We start from the raw sequence: 23954 nt of genomic DNA on the forward strand, positions 1-23954 counted from the left end.
TATTTAAAACTGTGTTTTCTCAGTCATACGGATCACATATACGTTTTCAGAAAATACGGCCATTTCTGACCTCCATTAAAAATGTTTTCAGTGTGTCAATGAAGCAATTGACATCAGATTGCTGTTCAAAATAGTTACCTACAGGCCAGGTATTTAAAACTGTGTTTTCTCTGTCACACGGATCACATATACATTTTCAGAAAATACTGCCATTTCTAACCTCCATTAAAAAAAATTTCAGTGTGTCAGTGAAGCAATTGACACCAGATTGCTGCTCAAAATAGATACCTACAGGCCAGGTATTTAAAACTGTGTTTTCTCCGTCATATGGATCACATATACGTTTTCAGAAAATACTGCCATTTCTGACCTCCATTAAAAATGTTTTCAGTGTGTCAGTGAAGCAATTGACACCAGATTGCTGTTCAAAATAGTTACCTACAGGCCAGGTATTTAAAACTGTGTTTTCTCTGTCACGCGGATCACATATACATTTTCAGAAAATACTGCCATTTCTGACCTCCATTAAAAAAAATTTCAGTGTGTCAGTGAAGCAATTGACACCAGATTGCTGTTCAAAATAGTTACCTACAGGCCAGGTATTTAAAACTGTGGTTTGTCCGTCACACAGATCACATTTAAGTTCGCTCCAAATTAAGTCATTTGTTGTGAGCGTGGAAGATATTGTCCTCTATTTAAAATGGGCAAGGCACGTGACAAGGGACGAGGAACTGGATGTGATGGTGATGATGGTGCATGCAGCAGCCGAAGCCATGGGCAAATTGAAATTGTGCCACAACAAACACCCACATCTTCTCGCTCGACCCTCCTGTCCCAATTAATAGGGGACCGCAGAAGACCACTATTGAACACAGAGCAGTGTGAAAAGGTTATTGGTTGGATAGCAGATAATGCTTCCAGTCACTTAGCCACCATAACCTTGTCTTCCACACGGTCAAGTCTCAATAGCTGTGAGTCTGAACCGCATATTCCTCACCCTGAACCTCATTCCTCCCACAATGCCGAGTGCCCAGAGACAACTGATCCCACACTTGGACACTCCAAAGAACTGTTCACTTTTCCATTTATAGATTCGGGCCTCTAGCCCGGTCCACTTTAGGTGGGGCAAGAGGCGATCCCATGTAGCAATGCCCAAATATTAGAGCAGCCACGGTCACACGAAGGCGACGGTGGGAAAGTGTCACAAGAGGTGGACGATGATGAGACACAATTGCTAGAAAGTCAGGAGGAGGACAAGAGTGTGGAAGTGGAAGACGAGGTGGTGGATGATATATTAACTGACCCAACCTGGGAGGAGGACATGCAGAACGAGGAGAGCAGCACACAGGAGGAGGGAGCAGAGCACCCCAACAGGCAGGAAGAAGCAGTGTGGTGGCCGCAGAAAGAAGGCAGTCAACCGTTCCCTGTAACACCAACATGAAGGAAGTTGCTAGTACAACTGTTAGGTCTTCCCGAGTCTGGTTGTTTTTTAAAGACTGACGATAACCCCAAAAAGGCCATTTGAGCCACCTGTCAGGCCAGCATCAGCAGGGGTGGCAAAATGACCAGCCTGACCACCACCAGCATGATCAGGCACATTGCAGCAAAGCACCCGACTTTGTGGCCCAAACCCCAGGGTCCAGGAACAGTGTCTGCAGATGGCACCATTTCTTCTTCCGCTGTTGTGCATGCAAGCCAATTCCCTGTCCATGGTTCATGCGAAGATGCCTCCTGCCCTGCATCTGTCGTTGCACACTCTAAAGTAGCAATGTTGCCTTTTAGGCTCGTGGAGGCGGAAGCATTAAGCAACCTGATGGCGGCAGCTGTCCCTCGGTACTCAGTCCCCAGCCACCACTATTTCTCCCGGTGTGCTGTCCCCGCATTACACAAGCACATGTCCCAAAACATTAGCCGTGCTCCCAACACCGCAGTTACCGGTAAAGTCCACCTAACCACGGACACGTGGACAAGTGCTTGTGGGCAGGGATGGTACATCTCGCTGACGGCACACTGGGTTAACATAGTGGAGGCTGGGACCCAGTCGGACCTTGGGACGGAACACATCCTCTCGACACCAAGGATTGCGGGCCCTAGGTCAATCAGGGTGGCCCCCACAGTCTACAGCTCCTGCACCTCATTCTCCTCAGCCTCCTCCTCCTCTTCAGCCTCCATCTCCGAAATGACCACATCATTCACAAGTTGGATGCACTGCAGCACTGCCTCGGCCAAGCGTCAACAGGTTGTGCTGTAGCTAATATGCTTAGGTGACAAACCGCACAATGCTGAAGAGTTGTGGACAGCTCTGAAAGAGCAGGCAGATCTGTGGCTGACATCTCTGAACCTACAGCCAGGCATTGTCGTGTGTGACAATGGCCGGAACCTGGTGGCGGCTCTGAGGCGAGACGAGCTGACACACGTACCATGCCTGGCCCATGTGCTTAACCTCGTCGTTCAGCGGTTTCTCAAATCCTACCTGGAGCTGCCAGATCTGCTTGTTAAAGTACGCCGCCTGTGTGCCCATTTTAGAAAGTCAGCTACAGCTTTTGCCGCCCTTGCCATGTCTCAGCAGCGTTTGCAGCTTCCGGCTCACAGACTGGTATGTGATGTCCCCACGCGTTGGAACTCTACACTGTAGGTGTTGGGAAGGATTTGTGAGCAGAAGAGGCTAGTTGTTGAGTACCAGAATCAACAAGGTCATCAGTATACAGTTCAGACTCCACACATAAGACCTCAGGAGTGGATGTCAGACATATGTACCATCCCCCAAAACTTTGAGGACTCCCACCAAGATGGTGAGCGGTGATGATGCCATAATTAGCATCACCATCCCGCTTCTCTGTCTTCTGAAACGCTCTCTGCTCTCCATCAAAGAGGATGCATTGCAGGCAGAGCATGATGAGAGGGAGCAAGGAACCATGCAGGGTCATTACACACAGCCCAGCCTCATGTCATCCTAATGTGGATTGGGTGACAATGAGGAAGAGGGGGAGGAAGAACAGGAGCTAGTTTCATGCACTATAGACGGTACTACCTGCACAACTGTCATACCGTCTGTTCAGCGTGGATGGCCAGAGGACAGAGAAGAGGAGGAGGCGGAGAGCATGGTCAGTCATCCTCTTGGTGAGGACACGGACACAGAAGTCTTGCCTGTTAGCAGTCTGGCACGCATGGCTGAGTTTATGTTACGCTGCCTTTCCCATGACCCTCGCGTTCTCAAAATTTTGGGTGACAGTCATTACTGGTTGGTGACACTTCTAGACCCACGCTACAAGGAGAAATTTATATCTCTTATTCCTGAGGAGGACAGGTCTACAAAAATGGGGCAGTACCAGAAGGCCTTTGTTGCGGAACTATTAAAAAAATTCCCATCTAAAATTGCTGGTGGCAGACGTCACAGTTTGTTGGACAACCAAGGAGTACAGGCGAGAGAGACACAAATGCAATCCAGCAGAGGCAGGAGAACACTGTCAAAGTACTGGGACAGTTTTCTCAGACCCTCCCATCGCAGAGGCCCTGAGGTGTGGGGTACTCTCACAAGGAGTGCAAAGTTTGGGAAGATGCTGAGAGAGTACCTTGCCGACCATACCAACATCCTCCGTGATGTCTCTGTGCCTTATAATTATTGGGTATCTAAGCTGGATACGTGGAATGAACTGGCTCTCTACGCCTTGGAGGTGCTGGCCTGCCCTGCCGCCAGCGTTTTATCAGAGCGGGTTTTAGTGCCGCTGGTGGAATTATAACTGATAAGTGCATCCGCCTGTCAACTGAAAATGTTGACAGGCTGACTCTTATAAGAATGAACAAGGGCTGGATTGGGCCAGACTTCTCAACACCACCGAATGATAGCAGCATAACATAAACTCAAATCCAGTGTCTTTTTTTGGGAGGTGTATTCCCATGCACCTCTTCACACACACACATGAGTATACGCTTACTGATTTTGGCTATTTGATCTGGTCCTCCTCCTTCACCTCATCCTCATCCTCCACCACCATATCACTAGGGTGACCGTGGTGTGCGATGCAACACCCACATCATTTTTTTAAAGTGTGTTTATGATGCCTGTAAAAAAAAAAACTTATACAGTATGTTCATGTATACCCCCACAGGGGTAAATGTTTGTCAGCCCATACACTTAGTGCATCTGTGACGCTCGCAGCCCTGCCCTGGGAAGATGGGGGGACACTCGGGGCCAGGTCCTAAGGAAGTTGGGGTGCAGCCGTGGCCTGGAACCGTCCCGTGCCCAGGGCCGTCACATTAAAAAGGATGTTAGGGCTATCAGGGTTGAGTGGTTGCTATCGACTACGCCACCTGTGGCAGTCCGCTGAGGCATGGTGTTATCACAGCCGTCGTTGTTACTACTCCCCACAGGCGGAGCAGGGCCTCAGGGCAGAGGGACAGGATGGAGGGGGTAGTAGTCTAGGAGGTCTGGTGCTGCGGAGTGCGGTGTAGTGCAGAATAAAGAGTCCGGAGGCCATAGGGGTGAACTTCCAGGGTTTTACTCACAAAAGAGATGGCAGTAGGAAGGCGACTCCCTGCTCCTCGCGGAGTTCTGCGGTCACCAGAGACGAGGGGGTCCGACAACCTCCGAGTAAGTCTAGCGTTCAATCAGGACCCCACACCAGAGTGTTCCTAGACTTCAGACCGGGTTCTTTCCTGTCTGTGTGTGTGTAAATAGGCCGGGTCTCCTTCTGAACTTCACTCAGAAAAAGGGTACGGGTGGCAGCGCCATTCCTTCCATTACTCAGTGGGATCCTCAGGGCCTACCGGGCTTTCCTGACCTGGTCGTAGAGTAGCAAGGTCAGGTGTCGGGGGCCGGTACCCCTCTTGCAGCCGGAATCCCTCTGAATAGATCAGGTTGGCGAGGACAGGTGGCGTAGACTGCTCCGTCTGCATCCTCCCGGGATCCATTTGCGGTGGAGCTACACTCTTAAGCTCCGGGCCTTCTTGGTCATGGTCCTTGACCGGGTTGAGACATTTATTATCTGCAACCTGCCCCTCGACCCAAGGCCAGGGTTAAAGGGCCGTGCCTCCATTCTCTGCAGGTCCACACAGGATCCACGCTCAGGGAGGGAGGTCACGATGAAAGAACGATCAAAGAACCATCAAAAGACATCTAAAAAGGACCTTGAACCAAGATGGCTGGTTATTAAATATGAAATTTAAAGTGTCACAAAAATGTGAGTCCTCCACCCTCACCCACTAATTTGGTTCCCCTATCTCTTGGTTCCCCAGTCTCCCGAGTGCCAGTAGGGGCAGCACTTAGTGTCTTTTAGCCCCCTCTGGTGGGAGAAGTGTGGTGTTGGGTGTGGAGGTAGGGTCCCGACCATCGCACTGTCCTTACCTCAGAGGAGGAACACTACACTCCATTAGAGAAGCGCAGCATCCCTGTGGCGGTCGAACCCTCAGGGGCGCCACACATCGGCATTACAAGTAGAGGAAACCCGCTCCTTTCTAATGGGAACATTTTTTTATAAGGCCCTCCTCCAGGTCTTTTTCAAGGGGCATTGGAGTGCCTCCCAATTTTTGCCAGCCCTTGCATTCACTGCATAAACCAACACTATGGGAGACTCTCTCCTTTCTAATGGGAATTTGTCATTACTGTGGCCCTGCTCTATGTGTTTTTAAATTGTTAGTGGGGTTTTTCCCAAATTTTGGCAGCCCTTGCAGTCACAGCATGGGCATTACCACTATAGGAGACCCGCTCCTTTATAATGGGAACATTTTTTTTTTCTGAGACCCTCCTCTATGTCTCTTCAAAGGGGTATTAGGTTGCGTCTGAATTTTTGTCAGCCCTTGCAGTCACTACATACGCAATAACAGTATAGGAGACCCACTTGTTAATAATGGGAACAACAAAGCATAGCCGGCTGATCTTTAATAATCACAACATGACACATACAACACGAATAAAGTGCCCATAAAAAAGTGCCTTAGTGCAGGTAGGTACCCAGATATTGGCCCTATGTGGTCACCTCCCCCCCCCACACACACACACCAGAGACGGTAGAAGAAATTTTTGCCACTGGATATACAATATCTTGGTGTGGGGTTAATAAAAAAAACATCTTGTGAGCACCAAGTTACTTATTAATAAAACAGCAGGAAAAAGTAGCTAGAGGGTACATACTCATATATGATGTTGGTGCATCATATAGATCCAGCCCCCCAAACTACATTCAATGAATAAATGACACAAAAATATCAAGGGTACAACCCGCAAGATAGTCTAAAACAATATCAACACTTTTCTGTCCTAAATAGATACAGCACTATTGTGGTCTTTATACTGATAGACCCACAGCTATTTCTTTGGAGTGGCGAACAAATATTTCAGCCACACCTGTTGTTGCATGATAATGACATAACATGTGGGAAAAATAGAACTTATCTTGCAAAAATGTTGGGTGCCCCACGTGCTCCTCGCAAGATAGCCTAAAACGATAACAACACTTTTCTGTCCTGCATGTTTTCTGCATAATAATGACATAACATGCACCCCAACATTTTTGCACGATAAGTTCTATTTTTCCCACATGTTATGTCATTATCATGCAACAACAGGTGTGGCTGAAGTATTTGTTCGCCACTCCAAAGAAATAGCTGTGGGTCTATCAGTATAAGGACCACAATACTGCTGTATCTAGGACAGAAAAGTGTTGATATTGTTTTAGACTATCTTGCGGGTTGTACCCTTGATATTTTTGTGTCATTTATTCATTGAATGTAGTTTGGGGGGGTGGATCTATATGATGCACCAACATCAGATATGAGTATGTACCCTGTAGCTACTTTTTCCTGCTGTTTTATTAATAAGTAACTTGGTGCTCACAAGATGTTTTTTTTATTAACCCCACACCAAGATATTGTATATCCAGTGGCAAAAATTTCTTCTACCGCCGCTGGTGTGTGTGGGGGGGGGGAGGTGACCACATAGGGCCAATATCTGGGTACCTACCTGCACTAAGGCACTTTTTTATGGGCACTTTATTCGTGTTGTATGTGTCATGTTGTGATTATTAAAGATTATCTTTTATTTAAAAGGGTTTTTCTTGTCAGACGATAGATTATCTTCCCTTTACTCTCAATCAAGACCGTGTGATCTGTAAAAGAGCCAAAACATAAAAAAATCTAAATGTAGTATCGCTGTAAACGTACTGACCCGACAAATAAAGCTGCCTTATCAATTTTACCACACGTTGAACAGTATAAAAAAAAAAACCCTGAATTGTTGGTTTTTGTTTATTCTGCCTCCCAAAAAATCTAAATAGAAAGCGATCAAAAAATGTCACGTGCCCAAAAATGGTACCATTAAAACATCAACTTGTTCCGCAAATAACAAGATTTTACATGACTCTGTCAGCCGAACTGTGGAAAAATTATAGCTCTCAAAATATGGCAATGCAAAAACTAGTTTTGCAAAAAAAAAAATGTTACTAGTGTGTGACAGCAGTCAAACATAAAAACCCGATATGAATCTGGTATCGCTGAAATCGCACCGACTCGAAGAATAAAGTCGTCTAATCACTTATACCGCACGAGGAACGGCATAAAAAATAAAACCAATTCTTCAACTGCTGTAGATTTGTTCATTTTGCCTCCCAAAGATCGCAGTAAGGCTGTGTGCACACTATGCATTTTTTAAGCATTTCCGCAGCGGCAATTCCTCCCCAGAAATGCTTAAAAAACGCTTGGTAGAAAGTCTGCAATGTTCCCCATTGATAATCCGCACGTGCTGTGCACATGCTGCGGAAATTTCCGCTGCGGATTATCATTGCGGAAAAATCTGCAGCACTACCAATTATTTTGCGCAAGCGTGGCGTTTTTGACGCCATTGACTTGCATTGAATTGCTTAATATCCGCATGACTACATGTGCACATGCGGATATTAAGCGATTCAATGTGCGGATGGTACCCGGGTCTGGAGAAGAGGAGACTCTCCTCCAGACCCAGGTACCATAGTACCTGTAAAAAAAAGATTTTAAAATAAAAAATAAACATTATACTCACCTTCTGATGGCCCCCGGTCTCCTTAGCGATGCGTCCTGGCTCCCTGGCGGCTCGCAATGGTCTGAAAGGACCTTCCATGTCACCGATGTCAGCGATCGCGTGACCCATCACATGACTAAATTACGTCATGGAAGGTCCTTTTAGACCATCACGAGCCGCCAGGGAGCCAGGACGCATCGCTAAGGAGACCGGGGGCCATCAGAAGGTGAGTATAATGTTTATTTTTTATTTTTTACCATTCTTTTACTATTAACTTGGTCACACTATATAAATCCATGACAGTTGCATGAATTTATATAGTGTGAACAAGTTGTCAAGCACTTTTCCAAGTGATGCTAAAATCGCTTGGAAAAGCGCTTGACTACCCGCATGCGAAATCGCATGTGAAAAACGTGGGACATACTCTTGTCCCTGGTGTACAATCCACATGCGTTTTTTCTGCCAGGGAGATGCAGAAATGCTCAGGAAAAATTCTGGAGCATTTCTGCATCGTGGACACATAGCCTAAGGCTCGCACATTTATCCTGCACTCTGCGCTGAGCGCATGCACCGGGGTTTCTGTGTAAATCTCTGAAATACGTCAGACAGAACCGCTGGCGGAAGATTCCTCGTAATGAGGCAGATGGAGGCACCGTGGACGCCGTCTGGCCTGTGATCCCACAGTGGTAAGATTAGTGTCTTGTAGTGTTTTCCTTCTTGCACTTTTGTATTGTATTTTAACTGCCAGAGTTGTAAATCTCAGCCTATACACATGGAAACTACTGTGCCATCATTCCAAATAAGCATAGCCTATTAATATAGACTTGCATCATATTGTGACTCGATAACAATAGGGTGGAGCCTATCAATAAAAGCACAACTGTGATGTCATAACAATTGAGAATGTGTATATACAGTCACATTCTTGTGACATCACAAGAGATCACAGAAGATAAATACATTATTGTTAAATTATCATAAAAGTACAGTATATCATCAGAACAGTAGTGAATAGACTATAACTAGTGTTGTTGTCACATAATTCAAACAATATACTGTACAAACAAATAATTCTATCATTAGTAAAATTCAGTAAAGTTCACATACACACATGCCAACCCACACACATACCCACACAATATTATGACTTTATAGCAATTAAAGAGGTTGTCCATAATAATAATAATAATAATAATTTTTATTTCTACAGTGCCAACATATTCCGTAGCACTTTACAATTAAGCGGGGACACGTACAGACAATAAATTCAATACAAGGTAAGACAGTTTAAACAGTTACATTAGGAGTGAGGTCCCTGCTCGCAAGCTTACATTCTACAAGGAAATGGGGGGACACAATAGGTGAAAAGTGCTTGTTACTTCAGGTCTGGCAATTATAATAGATAGGGATTTTCATATAAAGCTGCATGATCCGGTCATCAGCCTGTATGTTTAAGTGCAATACTCAAGTATCGAGTACAGTTATCGTGTGCATGGAGGGTATAGAGACAGATGACTAGTAGGGTGCAGATTCTGAATAATATTTAGAAGGAGGGGACAGGTGAAAGTTAGTTTACTGAGTAGTTGAGGTGGTAGGCTTGTTTAAAGAGATGGGTTTTTAAAGCGCGCTTGAAGACATGGTGGCTAGGTATCAGTCGGATCGTCTGGGGTAGTGCATTCCAGAGAACTTCTGCAGTACGAGAGAAGTCTTGGAGACGGAGGTGTGAGGTTCGGATTATGGGGGATGCTAGTCTTAGGTCATTTGTAGAACGGAGGGCATGTGTAGGGCGATAGACAGAGATGAGAGAGGAGATATAAGGTGGTGCAGAACTGTGGAGAGCTTTGTGGGTGAGAGCGGTGAGTTTATATTGGAACCTGTAGCGAATGGGCAACCAGTGTAATGACCGGCACAGGATGGAGGCATCGGTGAAGCGGCTGGACAGAAATACGACCCTGGCTGCTGCATTGAGGACGGATTGGAGAGGAGAAAGTTAGGTAAGAGGGAGACCGATCAGAAGAGAGTTGCAGTAGGCCAGACGAGAGTGAATAAGAGCGACAGTAAGAGTTTTAGCAGTTTCAAAGGTGAGAAAAGGTCAGATTCTGGAGAGGATTTTAAGATGCAGGTGACGAGAGCGAGTGAGTGATTGGATATAGGGAGTAAAGGAAAGGTTAGTGTCGAATATGACCCCAAGGCAGCGGGCGTGCTGCTTGGGGGTTATGGTGGAATCCTCCAATGTAATTTCGATGTTAGGTTAGTAGAGGGGAGAAACACGAGAAGTTCAGCTTTGGAGAGATTCAGTTTAAGATAGAGGGAGGACATGATGTTAGAGACAGCAGACAGACAATCCTTGGTATTTTGTATTAGGGTAGGGGTGACTTTATCATTGATGATCTATCCCTAGGATAGGTCATCAATGTCTCATTCGACCCCCGCCAATCAGCTGTTCTTGCAGTTGGCAGCGATGGCCACCGGCCAGGAATAATCAATTGCGGAGCTTCTCTGTATTCTGAAAATGGCTGAGGCAGGATGCTTCATATCCGCCTCATTCAAATTAATAGGACACAAATGTGAAGTACCCAGCCACGGCCACTATCAGAAGACGGAGCAGCTCCGCGATTGAGTACTTCCTGCTGGCTGCCGCTGTTATAAATAACATTGGGTACTTAGTAAACATCTCAAATGTGGGTACATCTTGACGCTGGTGGGATGGCTTTTACGTTTTCTATGTTTTATCAAAAACGGTGTTTACTAAATACCCTATGTGATTTATATGCACTATTGCTTTTACTTATTTACTTATAGCAGAGCAGGGTATATTTTTATTTTGCTTCTGTCTTAAGTAGTGACTTTACAAGGTACATTTTGGTAGCTTTTGTGTCTTCCTATTTTACAAACATTGTCTTTTTTGTATTTTGTCTAATAAAGTGATTGATTTTTTACTTTGTTACTTGGCTTGCATCTTCTAGTATTATATTTACCTTTGAAAATTATGCTTTTGGGTCTTCGTAATCATATATTGATTTTAGTTATAAGTGTTATATAGTTTTCTACATTTTACAGGTGCAATCTAATCATCAAACTATTTTTTATTTTAAATATTTTTTAATTATGTATTTTAAAAAATATATTTAATAAAAATTGTGCCGAATTAAATCATGACTTGCAAGTCAGACCTCAAATAGGATGTAGAAATAGTTTTCCGCCTGCACAATGTGTCAACATTTCATTCATTTTGACCACATTCTGATGCCATTTGAAAAGACATTTAATTAGAAGGAAGAACTCTTATTAGATTCTAGCATGGGCCACTGAGATTAGGTTTTGATGTATTTAATAGAAGATCAATTCCTTTGTGGCTCTGGGACAAGATTTTTAATTACAGCTATGAAATACTAAATGCTGTAATCTCTGGTTTATGTACATAAAATGAAGGCATCAGTGACTTCAAGTGGTTTGGGAATTCATGGGCTAATCACATTGGAAATATGAATAATGAATGGAAGTATCCCAATTGTATAGTGCAGACATAATAGCTGTTTGTAGTATTACAGCATGTTTGAATAAATTGACTCTGATAGGCATCTCACCTGGCTTGGAAAGTCCCCTCAGAGACCGAATTACCTACTGCACATCCAATTGGCAATACATCTGCTGTACTTTATTCTATATAATGCACTAATTGTTACAAATATAAGTAGGATTTTTTTAAAGGTTGCTCCACTACTTTTGTAATGATGATGTATCCTAAGGATAGATCATCATTAACAGTTCTCGGTGTTGGCAATGACTAGATGTTAATTTGACCCCTCATTGATTTGATATTGATGACCTTTCATTAGGATGGATTAACAATATAACATTAATGGAGCAACACTTAATTATAACACAACACGTTAAGTTACACCATGTCACAGAAAGATATAATGATGCAGAAAACTATAACTAATCAGTTAAGACAGCAAAATCCAGTGAACATGTCAAGTGAGGTATCAAATTACATTTTTGTGCATCATGATGTCTGGCTACATCATGGTATGTCTGTTCAGTTAAGAAATGCTACACCTGTACGAAAGGGAGACAGTTTTGGGTGTGAGGCCTATGACCATTAACTCGGTACTCAACTTAAAGATGGCATGGTGTACTCAGCAAGGTTCAACTGGAATTGATATTTTACTCAGTTATAAGGCAGTCTTGGCAGTAACAATCAGAATTAGGCTGTGTGCCCACGTAGCGTTTTTCAAGCGTTTTTGATGCGGAATTTCCGCAGCGGAAACGCTTGTAAAACGCTTGGTAACCCGCACCCCATGGTCCCCAATGGGATTCCGCAAGTTCTATGCACATGCTGCGGATTTTTCCTCAGCGTTTATGCTGCGTTCAAAAATCCGCAGCATGTCATTTAATTTTGCGTTTCCGCAAGCAGAATTGCCTTTGTCCAATGCATAAAAAACGCAAGGCAATTCCCCATGTGGAAAACGCGTGATAAACGCGCGAAAAATGCGCGATAAACGCGTGCGGAATTCCGCATGCATTTTTCCCGGAGAGGACTTGCAGAAATGAAGCAGAAATTTTCTGCTTCATAAATGCAACGTGGGCACATAGCCTTAAGACACATAACTTGGCTAAATTATGTAAAGAAGTGAGGAAATGGATGACACAACATGAAGACATTGCTATTGTGGTTTTTGTCATTATGATATGCTATATTAATTGTAAGGGAAATTATAACATCTGTAAAATAACATTTAATTAAGTCTGCCATTCACATGAATTGACAATGCACAGAGGGTATAACATGTACTCCTATTTCAGGAACTCAGAACCAAGGGAGTTATCACAGAGACTACAGAACGTGTCATTCCTGAAACCTCTGCTTGGTGAGCCCAAGCTTCAAAGATTGGGCATATAGTCCTTTGTGGCAAGGCTGGACATTTACTATTTACTATAGAGAGGGGGATTGGTTGGAAGAAACAAGGTACAGTGAGGTGCAAAAGGGTAACAATATTTTGAACTTTTTACTTTTAGGCTCCATATCTCACCATTCACTACTACTTTGAATGTGTGATTACCATCATTTTATAGACAATCTTCTTGGCTATCTCATACGCAAATTTGACTTGCATCTATTTAGCATATGATTAGTTATGCAGATTCTTGTCATGTCACTGCATTGTTACTGTTTTGCTTTGGGTGATGGAAAAATCTTTTTATTCCTGTATAATACAAAATACAACCTGTTCTCACATCCCCTAATAGCTCAGTGTGTAATTAGGTTGATTCCCAAATGAAAGGTCACTGGTTTGAATCAAGGAGCAGCCATGTAGAACAGCATCATCCAGCTCATCGATAGCGGTCTCTTGGCCAGAAAAATTGCTAAACTGCATCATGTGAGAGCCATGACAGTTGGAAGAATACGAAAAGAAGTCTGTCCATCCATACAAAAGCCAAAAAGTGGAAGTTCAGGCAAAATATCGGTCAACAATTGGCTCATCACAATGTCTATCAGTTATGGCGCAACAAACACCACAGTGGAAGTGGCAAGCATGCTTCATAATAGTGAGATCACAGACGTCCATGCAAGCACAGTGCGATGCACATTACACAAGTCTGGAATGATGGCTCGAAAAAAGGTGAAGAAGCCTTGACTTCAATATTGTCATAAGAAGCATCAGCTTGAGTTTGCTGAAACGTACGAGAAATGGACAGTAGAAGAAACGAAATGGGTAATTTGGAGCGATGAGACAAAGTCAATAACCTAGGCTCTGATGGGTGCAAATGGGTCTGGAAGAAACAAGGGAAAAAGGGGCTAACAGATTGCGTAATTGAAGGAACTGTCAAGTTCGGTGGAGGAAGCCTGATGATATGGGGTTGTTTCACAGTCAAAGGCATTGGATACTTGACCAGGATTGATGTTGGTCTTAATGCTGAGCTATATGTGAGTATGCTGCAAGGCAAGTTATTTCATACACTCGAGTACTATGGGTATGAAAACGGCAACATAGTCTTCCAGGAGAACAATGACCCTAAGCATACGTTGAGATTGGCAAAGAAGTAATTCAATGACAATGTAGTAGAGGTGCTGCATTGGCCCTCACAATCCTCAGACCTCAACCCAATCGAACACTTGTGGGTAGAGTTGAAGAAAAAGTTGTATACATACACAAGTGAATTGACCAGTATGCACCAACTTTGGGAACGTGTAGAAGAGACGTGAGATCTGATTTCAGTTGAGACATGTTTGAATCTGATTGAGAGCATGCCCAGAAGGATTCAGTGTTTAAAGCCAAAAGTGGATTTACAAAATAGTAACAAAATAATAAAAATTTAAATTTAGATTTTTAGGAGCAAAACAGTAACAATGAAGTGACATGACAAGAATCTGAATAACTAATCATATGCTATATAATTGCAAGTCAAGTATGTATGAGATAGCCAAGATGATTGTCTATAAAATTATAGTACTCTCACATTCGAAGTAGTAGTGGTTGGTGAGATATGGAGCCTGAAAGTCAAAAGTTCAAAACATTGTTATCCTTTTGCTCATCACTGTATTTATTATGCAATGTGTTCGCCCCTAATTAGTCCATGATGCAATTATAGACCTGTGTAACCTGGGTTACACAATGGAAAGGTGTTCACTTGTTGGGGGTCAGCTTCAGCTGGGTGTAATCCATAAACACTTTCTCCTACTCTCAAGGAAACAGGATAATAACTTTAAATGGAAACTTTTAGATATTTCTATTATTTCTTCATTTGTATTTGAGAACTGTTTTGCATACTTGTGTGTCCCTTTTTTTCTCTTTGTATACCTTTTCTTGCAAGCACTGTACTTTTATACTAAAGCTTAAAACTTTAATACATTTGGTCCTTGTATGCTCTACTGACATATATTTAATGGACTCATCACCTAATGTGTTTGTTGAGTGGTAGCAGCCAGTTGTGTATCCTCTGGGATGAGCTGACTGTGTTGGAATGTGATTTATTCTCACTTTGCAGCCTATAACAGAGGTCAAGTGCAAGATTATGTGAGAGGAGATAAATTAACCCCTGCAGTCTCACACCATGTCATATGCTGAGAATTTTGAACGTGGCAATAAATGTCTTTTTAATTGTTGGTGTTTGATGCAACTGTTTATTGTATGATCAATGCCTCCTAATGCAAATATGTGAAGAAAGTGAAAATAACAATGCAGGCACACGTTAAAGAAAGAGTAAGGCCACGATCACGCATTCAGTGTTTGGTCAGTATTTTGCATCAATATTTGTATGCCAAAATCAGGAGTGGAAAAATCAGGGGAAAAGCATAATAGAAACACGTCACCACTTCTGTATTTATCGCCCACTCCTGGTTTTGGCTTACAAATACTGAACGTGGCTTTAGGCTGGGTTCACATATCTTTTGAAACTACGTTCAGTGGTCCCATCAGGGACTGTGACCGAACCCCTGCCTCATGCGCCGACAGGGCCATTGACTATAATGATGCAGACAGAGTCACAGTGTGCTCTGTCGTGCATCATTTTCATCTGTATATATTAAGGTGGGCAGCAAGACATATGTAAGGTGTTCATTGCACCACAATAAAGATGTCATGCTGTGTCTGCTTATCTCAAAAGGTTCCATAGACTCGAAGAGGAAGTAGGAGGTTTGCAGGGCTCTGGTCCATCGGCTTTGGTTACTGATGTGCCCGCTGGATAAGGATCTTGCAAATTTTATTACACAACCCTACTACAGAATAAATTTTTATTTGAGCAAATCCTTGTATACTATAATTATAATATAACAAACACAGCTATTACTTTCCCCAGGTCCAGCACCAACTCTCCACAGCTGCTTCGTTCTTTGTTTCCTGGTTGCAGTGGTAATGTCAGGACTAGAGTGCACATCCAATCACTTAGCACAGCAGCTTGAGTCATCTAAATCGGAAGAGCCACTGAACTCAGTGATTGGCAGCAGGGGTGTACCATAGTAATGATCTCATTACTACGGTACACGTAGTAATGATGCCATTGCTGCTATCTGTAACCAAACACAAAAGCAGCAGTGGAGAACTGGACCTGGACTTGGGGAAGGTGAGTAAAAAGTAGTGGTTGTTATCTTATGCCTATATATCATGGGTGTGTCAGAGGTGACAGACAGTCGCCCTGAAGTTGGTTGCAGGAGATCTCTACATTTGGCATTACAGACTAGTGTTGAGCCACCCCCGTAGTATTCGAGTTCGGTTCGGTTCGTCGAACACCCGTGTGTTCGCCGAACTGTTCGTCGAACACCTTCGGACACCGTTAAAACCAATGGCAGGCAAACAAAAACACATAGAAACACATAGAAAACACCTTCAAAGGTGTCCAAAAGCTGACAAACTGCTCAGAAGACACAACTAACACATGGAAAAGTGACAAGTACATATAGTCATGCGAAAAGAAAAGAGGTGGAGGAGTAAAAGGAGGGGGAGACACAGATATAGGCATGTCATGCCCTTCTAAAATCCAAAAAGTGAGAAGCCGACACGTTCAGTCCGCTCCTGCCCGTGCCACCTCCGTGTCGCCGGGTTTGTGCCAGAGCCGCGGTGAACCCTGACGGCCAGCCCCCCTCTCCCAATACTGGTGCCTGTCCGCTGGTGGGTCGAGCGAGCCCCCCTGTGGTGGAGGCAGCTCTAAGCTTTTTAATTTAAATTGTCTCTCTAATTTGAATGAATACACTTTAAATCCATTTACAAGGATCTATTGGAGGGCAAGTCTCATGCCAGCAGCCGCGTAATTCCAGCTCCAGTAGCGTCCACTAAAGCTGCTGCAGTTAAAAAGCTTTTATAAGGATCGAGCTCGGCTGTCCACCGCAAGGCATCCTACTGCCAGTCCCAGCCACTATGCCTTGGGGTGCCTCCTGATGCTCTTCACTGAGTATCCCGTGGTCCCGAAGCATTTCCTTTGAAAAAATTAAGTGTCCAAACTGCAGGTGGTGTAGCTTGCTTAACAGCCGGGATAATCCGCTGACTAGCAGACACTGCTACTAGGCACAAAGTATTTCCTGGGCTAGATGCAGTTAAAAATTTGTAATTAGATACTCTCGTTGGATGCTGAGAAAGCATTCCATAGAGTCTCCTGGCACGCCATATATGATTCTCTTAAAAAGCTTGGGGTAGGGGTCTAGGGGACCCTTGTATAGCCAAAATCACGGCCCTGTATCACAATACGTCACCTAGGCTGAAGATAAATGGAACTGTAGCACCCTGAGGGCTCGGTTGCTACAGAGGTATTGCACCTCACGCAGAGGTGTGATATCTCATTCTCAGGTAAGGATGGAGTGTGGATCAGGACCCGACACCTGCATGCATTACACCACATTGCCGTGGGGCAGGGCGACCAATATGCCTCTGAGATGGGCACGACAGTCCCTGTCCCTGGCTGCAGTAGGGGGAGGTAACACTGAGGAAGGGGAACCCTGTAGTGAAGGAGCAGGGAGGAAGCAGTTCCTGGGTGCATTGAGAAGGGAGTATAAAAGGTGGGCACCATCTTAGTTCAGTGCAGAGAAGTCTGAGCAGAAGTGGCAGGGAGCAGGGGCTCTGCATGAGCTCTGCTCCGGAGGCGGGCCTAGTAACAGAGGCCCAGGCCTGGAAGAGGGAGAAGGAAGGAAGAGAAGCGGAGAAGGCTCCAGGAACGAGGAATGAAGGGATCCCAGGGGTGCGGACGGGCGAGTCGCCACCGAACGCCCGAATCCACCTGCGTGGAGGGGTCAGCCCAAAGGGGGAGACCGGTCCCCGAAACTAGTGGAGGCAGGAAACGACCCTCAGCTAGAAACCGGAGGCTGTGACATTTTATGTGGCGCAGCCCCTCGCTACACCCGCTAGGAAGGCACCACATAGGGTCAGGGAAACTGGCGCCAAGTTTACCAAGAGGAGGCCCGAGGCAGCCGGACAGAAGGATTGGTAAGAAAGGCCAGACAAAGGACACACAAAGGGGGTCCTGTGAAGCGCTCCAAAGTTATCTGGGAGTTGTCTGAGCCCCTCACCTGGTGAGCACAGTACGACGTGGGCAGCCGTTACCTGCAGACGTGGTCTGGATAATAAGAACTGTGAGTAAAGGCCCTGGACTGCATCACTGACTCCGTGTCGTTACTGCTGCTGCCCTGCATCATCACCCCCATCCTATGCATACACTGCCCTGAGGCTATACTCCTCCCGTGGGGAGTTATGCTACGCTCTGCTGCACCCACAACACCAGCCTCAGCGGTCTGCCCTGCAGCGGCGGTTCACTCTGACCGCAATCCACGGGTGGCGTAGTCGGACATTTAAACATCAAAACCACATAAATAGTTCCGCCACTGGTTTGACCACCCTGAGCCACGGAACCGGGTCGCCGCCACGAAGACTACAACCACCAGCATCCACCAAAAAGGGTCCGGCTCCGGGTGTCCCAAGGCCCAGGGGGTGCATCAGAACATTTTCATCACCTTTCACAATCACCAATGGGACAAGGCAGGGATGTCCTCTGTCCCCTCTCTTATACATCCTAGTGACGGAGCACCTGCTCTCATCAATTCGCCATAACCCCAATATTAGGTGGATTGAGGTGGGAGGCACCGAGTACAAGTGCTCTCTATTTGCTGATGATGTCCTAGTATATATCACTCAATCACATATATCCATCCATGCTGTTATGGCTGAAATAGATCACTTTGTTACATGGTCAAATTTTAAAATCAATGCAGCGAAGTCTGAGGCCCTCGATGTCTCCCTCCCCAAATCCATATAGGATTCCATCCAGTCCAACTTTCCCTTTGCCTGGCCCTCACAGGGTATCAAATACTTAGGAATTCCTATTCATAGAGACCTCTCCCATCTATGTTATCTTAATTTTGGGCCCTTTATTGAACAACTCCATACAGACCACGGTTGGCAAGTTAGAACTGTAAGATTCACTACGTGAACCACTGGTGTTTTGTGGAAAAGCGCATGTACACTGTGTTCCAAATTATTATGCAAAAAGTGTTTAGGAGTGATAAGGGAAGAATTTGTTTGTTTGTCAGTTAAACTCATTGATGGTGATGTGTGTCAGGGCTCTTTATATCACTGTAAGCAATTGCAGACACCTGTGCTAAATAGTTTGGCAGGTGTGTCCAATGAAAGGCAAGACTACTTAAGAAGGCTGTCTCACATTATTAAGCAGCATTTTCTGCCAAAATGGGAAAGAAAAAGGATGTGTCGGCTGCTGAGAAGCAACAAATTGTGGAGTGTTTAGGTCAAGGCATGACTACAATCAACATTGTGCGATGATCAGGATGAAGTGTCTTGGCAATCAAGAAGTATGTAGCTGATTCACAGTACACACGTGTGCGTGTTGATAAGGGCAAATTGAGGACTCTTTCCTACAGGCAATTACGTCAGGTTAAAAGAGCAGCGACAAAAAAGCCTTGTCATAGCAGCAGACAAGTTTTTGAAGCTGCTGGTGCCTCCAACGTCCCCCGAACAACAAGATGCAGGGTCTTTCAGAGGTTTGCAGCTGTGCATACGACATCCTGTCGACCTCCTTTATCCACTTCACACAAGCAGAAACGGCTCCAGTGGGCCAAACATTACATGAAGACTGATTTCAAAACTGTTTTGTTCACGGATGAGTGCCGTGCAGCGCTCGATGGTCCAGATGGATGGAGTGGAGGATGGCTGGTTGATGGACACCCCACGCAAACATGGCTACAGCGCCAACAAGGAGGAAGTGGAGTAATGTTTTGGGCTGAAATCATGGGGAGAGAGATTGTCGGCCCCTTTAGGATCCCTGAAGGCGCTAAAGATGAACTCCATAATGTATGTGGATTTTCTCAAACAGCACTTCCTGCCATGGTTCAAGAAGAAGAACCGTGTATTTCACAGCAAGATCATTTTTTTGCATGATAATGCACCATCTCATGCTGCACATAAAACATCTGCATCTCTGGCTGATATGGGCATAAAAGGGGACAAACTTATGGTGTGACCCCCATGCTCCCCTGACCTCTACCCCATTCAGAACCTCTGGAGCATCATCAAAAGGAGTGTCTATGATGGCGGGAGGCAGTTCACATCTAAGCAACAGCTCTGGGAGGGTATTCTGTCCTCATGCAAAACAATTGAAGCAGAAACCATCCAAAACCTGACAAATTCAATGGACGAGAGAGTTCAGAAGCTCCTTTCGAACAAGGGGTCCTATGTGAAAATGTAACATCACCTAGAATAAAGTTTTGAGTTGAAAACTGTTTGATTTCAGTTTCTAATAACCTGCTAATGCTTATAATTTCAAAAATGACCATTTTTTTGGTCTTTATTAAAATGAAAAGGTTGATCGAAAAGTTTGGGGGATCTAAGAGTGTGGCAACCCAGTAGTCATGATTACTTCGAATTCTGACAATATGAGGGTCATGTTGCAGGTAGTGCAGCAAGAAGGCACTTATGTGTCTTGCGCATCTCGGAGCCCCAAAATTATTTTCCGGGCTAGATGCAGCTAAAAATTATTATTAATTTTAAATCTGGTGGAGCTTAGTATAGATGGCCTAATAGGATCAGTGCTGCACACTGCTACAAAGCCCAAATTATTTTCCAGTCAAGATACAGATAAACATGATTAGTAATTTTAAATCTGGTGGAGCTTATTATAGATGGCCTAATAGAATCAGTGCTGCACACTGCTACAAAGCCCAAATTATTTTCCAGCCAAGATACAGATAAACATGATTAGTAATTTGAAAGCTTAAAACGGTTGGTAGGGTGATTTTAACCAATCATCAAGCTTTTACTCTCCCCAGGATGACACAGGGGTAGAAAAGTCGTTTCGGATCCATGATTTGTTCATCTTTATGAACGTGAGTCTGTCTACATTATCAGTGGAGAGCCGCTTGCGCTTATCTGACAGCACACCACCAGCAGCGCTGAACACACGTTCAGACAGAACGCTGGCTGCGGGGCATGACAAGATCTCCAAGGCGTAAGTGGCTAGCTCCGGCCATTTATCCAGATTGGAAGCCCAAAAAGAGCAAGGGTCCAGTGACACAGTCATGGCTTCAATGTTTACTTGGAGATACTCCTGTACCATCGTCTCTAGGCGTTGACTATGTGTCAGACTTCTTGTCTCCTGTGGCCTTGCAAAGGATGGGCTAAAAAAGTGGTGAAATGATTCCGCAAAATTGATGTTACCAGCAGATACTGTGGTTCTGTTACGGTTTGAGTGCTGAACACTTGACGGTCCCACGGTTGGCAAGTTGGAACTGTGAGATTCACTACGTGCACCACTGGTGTTTTGTGGAAAAGCACATGTAAGATTCTGCAACAGTCTCTGCTGATATTCCTGCATGCGTGCATCCCTTTCTATGGCAGGAATAATTTCTGCAACTTTACTTTTGTACCGGGGATCTAACAGTGTGGCAACCCAGTAGTCAGGATTATTTCTAATTCTCACAATTCGAGGGTCATGTTGCAGGTAGTGCAGCAAGAAGGCACTCATGTGTGTTGCGCATCCAGGAGCACCAAGTCCCTGTTGTGTTGGTGGCGAGGTAACAATCATGCTTCCTTCCTCTGTCCTCTCCCCCCAACCTCGCACAACAGAAATGTGATCAAGGTCTCCCTCATCTGATGAGTCTTCCATCAGTTCGTCCTCCACTTCTTCCTGGGCTCCTGCACCTTCCTCACTAGTTTGGCTGCTACCATGCGCCCTGGTAAAACCATCTCCCCCACCCTCACATGCCTGCTGCCTTGGTGCTGCCGACCATCTGGACCTTGCAGATGTTAGCCCTTCCGCATACAACTCCTCCTCCTCTACTTCCTCCACCTCCTCTTGTGCCACCACCTGACTCCGAATTCTGTTTAACATGTGCTCCAGCATGTAAATCACCGGAATAGTCATGCTGATAATGGCATCGTCAGCACTAAACATCTTCGTCGCCATTTCAAAACTGTGCAGAAGGGTGCATAGGTCCCTGATCTGAGACCACTCCTCCAGCGTGATTTGCCCCACCTCTGGATCTCGTTGGCCCAGGCTATACGTCAGAACGTATTGCACCAGGGCTTGTCGGTGCTGCCACAGTCGCTGCAACATGTGCAGAGTTGAATTCCACCGGGTAGGCACATCGCATTTTAGCCGGTGAAGTGGCAGGCCCAACGACTTCTGTAGAGATGTAAGTCGCTGAGCTGCGGGATGCGAACGGCGGAAGTGAGCACACAGCGACCGTGCCCTCTGCAGAAGGCCATCTAGTCTGGGATAGTGGGCTAAAAATTGCTGGACAACCAGGTTCAACACGTGAGCCATACAAGGCACGTGTGTGACATTGCCCCGGCGAAGGGCCGCACCCAGGTTTGCAGCATTGTCGCACACGGCCTTCCCTGGTTTCAGGTCCAGTGGAGACAACCATTCATGAAATTGATTCTCCAGATCTGACCACAACTCCTCAGCTGTGTGACTCACATTTCCCAGACATTTCAAAGTAAAAACCGCCTGATGACGTTGAGCCCTACTGCCAGCATAGTAAGGAGGTGTGCAGGATCCCTTCTGCGCAGTTAGAAAGCTTGTGGCATGACCAGACAGGAGGTTGAGGAGGCAGAAGCAGTGGAGGAACTTTGACATAAAGAGGATTGACGCACAACTCGTGGGGACGGCAAGACTTGGACAGCAGCCCCTTGTCCTGCTGTCACCATAGTTACCCAGTGCCCAGTCAGCGACATGTAACGCCCCTGTCCATGCCTACTCGTCCAAGTGTCTGTGGTGAAATGCACCCTGTCACACACAGAGTTTCTCAAAGAAGCGGTGATGTTGTGTGCGACATGCTGGTGGAGCGCAGGCACACCTTTCTTTGAGAAGTAGTGCCGACTGGGCATCTGGTACTGGGGCACTGCGACGGACATAAGGTCTCGAAAATCCTCTGTGTCCACCAGGCGGAAAGGCAGCATTTCTGTAGCCAAGAGCTTGCAGATGGTGAAATTCAACCTCTTAGCTTTCTCATGGCTAGGAGGAAATGGTCTTTCACTTGTCCACATCTGAGGGACCGGGGGCTGGCTATTGTGCTTAGACGGGGTTGATAAGGGTGTCCCCGGCAAACTGCCGGTCTGTGAGGAAGATGCAGGCGGACATGTTAGGTTGCCTTGATCCAAAGGTGGTGCTATCGATGTCGGACAGCGCTCAACACCAGCTGGTGTTACCACCTCCAAAGAAAATGATGACCTGCCAATCACGCTGGCTGTTGCGGGTAAAGAGGTGGCAGGTCTGCGCCCCAAAACAGGTGTGACTGCTGTCCCCCCAGTCACAGAGGATGAAGAGGCCGCGGATGCACAAGATATGGCAGACGGTGGTTGGCCCGGCCGGCTAGGCCGCATTGTAGCACACTGAGCTTCCCACTGCAACTTATGCTTCATGTCCATGTGCCGGTTCATGCATGAAGTACTCAAACTATGTATTTTTTGGCCTCTACTTAGCTTTTGCTGACAAATGTTACAGATAACACGAGTTGGGTCATCTTTATCGATCTGAAAAAATGCCCAGGCTATGCAAGGCTTAGCACCCATGCGACCTGAAGAGCCACCACGACTTGTGATGAGAGGCAGAGTTGTGTTTGAGGATGCAGTTGTTGACGTGCTTCCAGTACTATGTCTCTGTCCAGGAAGGCGCAACCTGACCTCGTCGTCACTAGCATCTTCCTCCACCTCCTCTGCTGACCTCATCTCTTGGCTGACTGTGGGTTGACAGTAAGTGGGATCTCCAACCTCATCATCATCACCCTGTGCGTTATCACACCCGTCGTCCTCAGAGCCAACCTGTTCCTGCCCTGACAAAAAACTAAAGTTGTCGCTCCAATCAGGTATTTGAGTCTCATCATCGTCTTCCTCATTGTCTCCACCAACAGGAGTTACAGTTTGGGAATGAGGGTCTACATTATGGTCAGAACCTTCTGCGTCTGGTCCTGGATCCGACTCATAAAGATTCTGGGCATCAGTGCAGATCATTTCCTTGTCTGGAT

This window comes from Phyllobates terribilis, unplaced genomic scaffold (assembly GCF_046119375.1).
Source record: "Phyllobates terribilis strain yellow unplaced genomic scaffold, ASM4611937v1 Scaffold_11__3_contigs__length_659146591, whole genome shotgun sequence".
Taxonomy (NCBI): Eukaryota; Metazoa; Chordata; class Amphibia; order Anura; family Dendrobatidae; genus Phyllobates; species Phyllobates terribilis.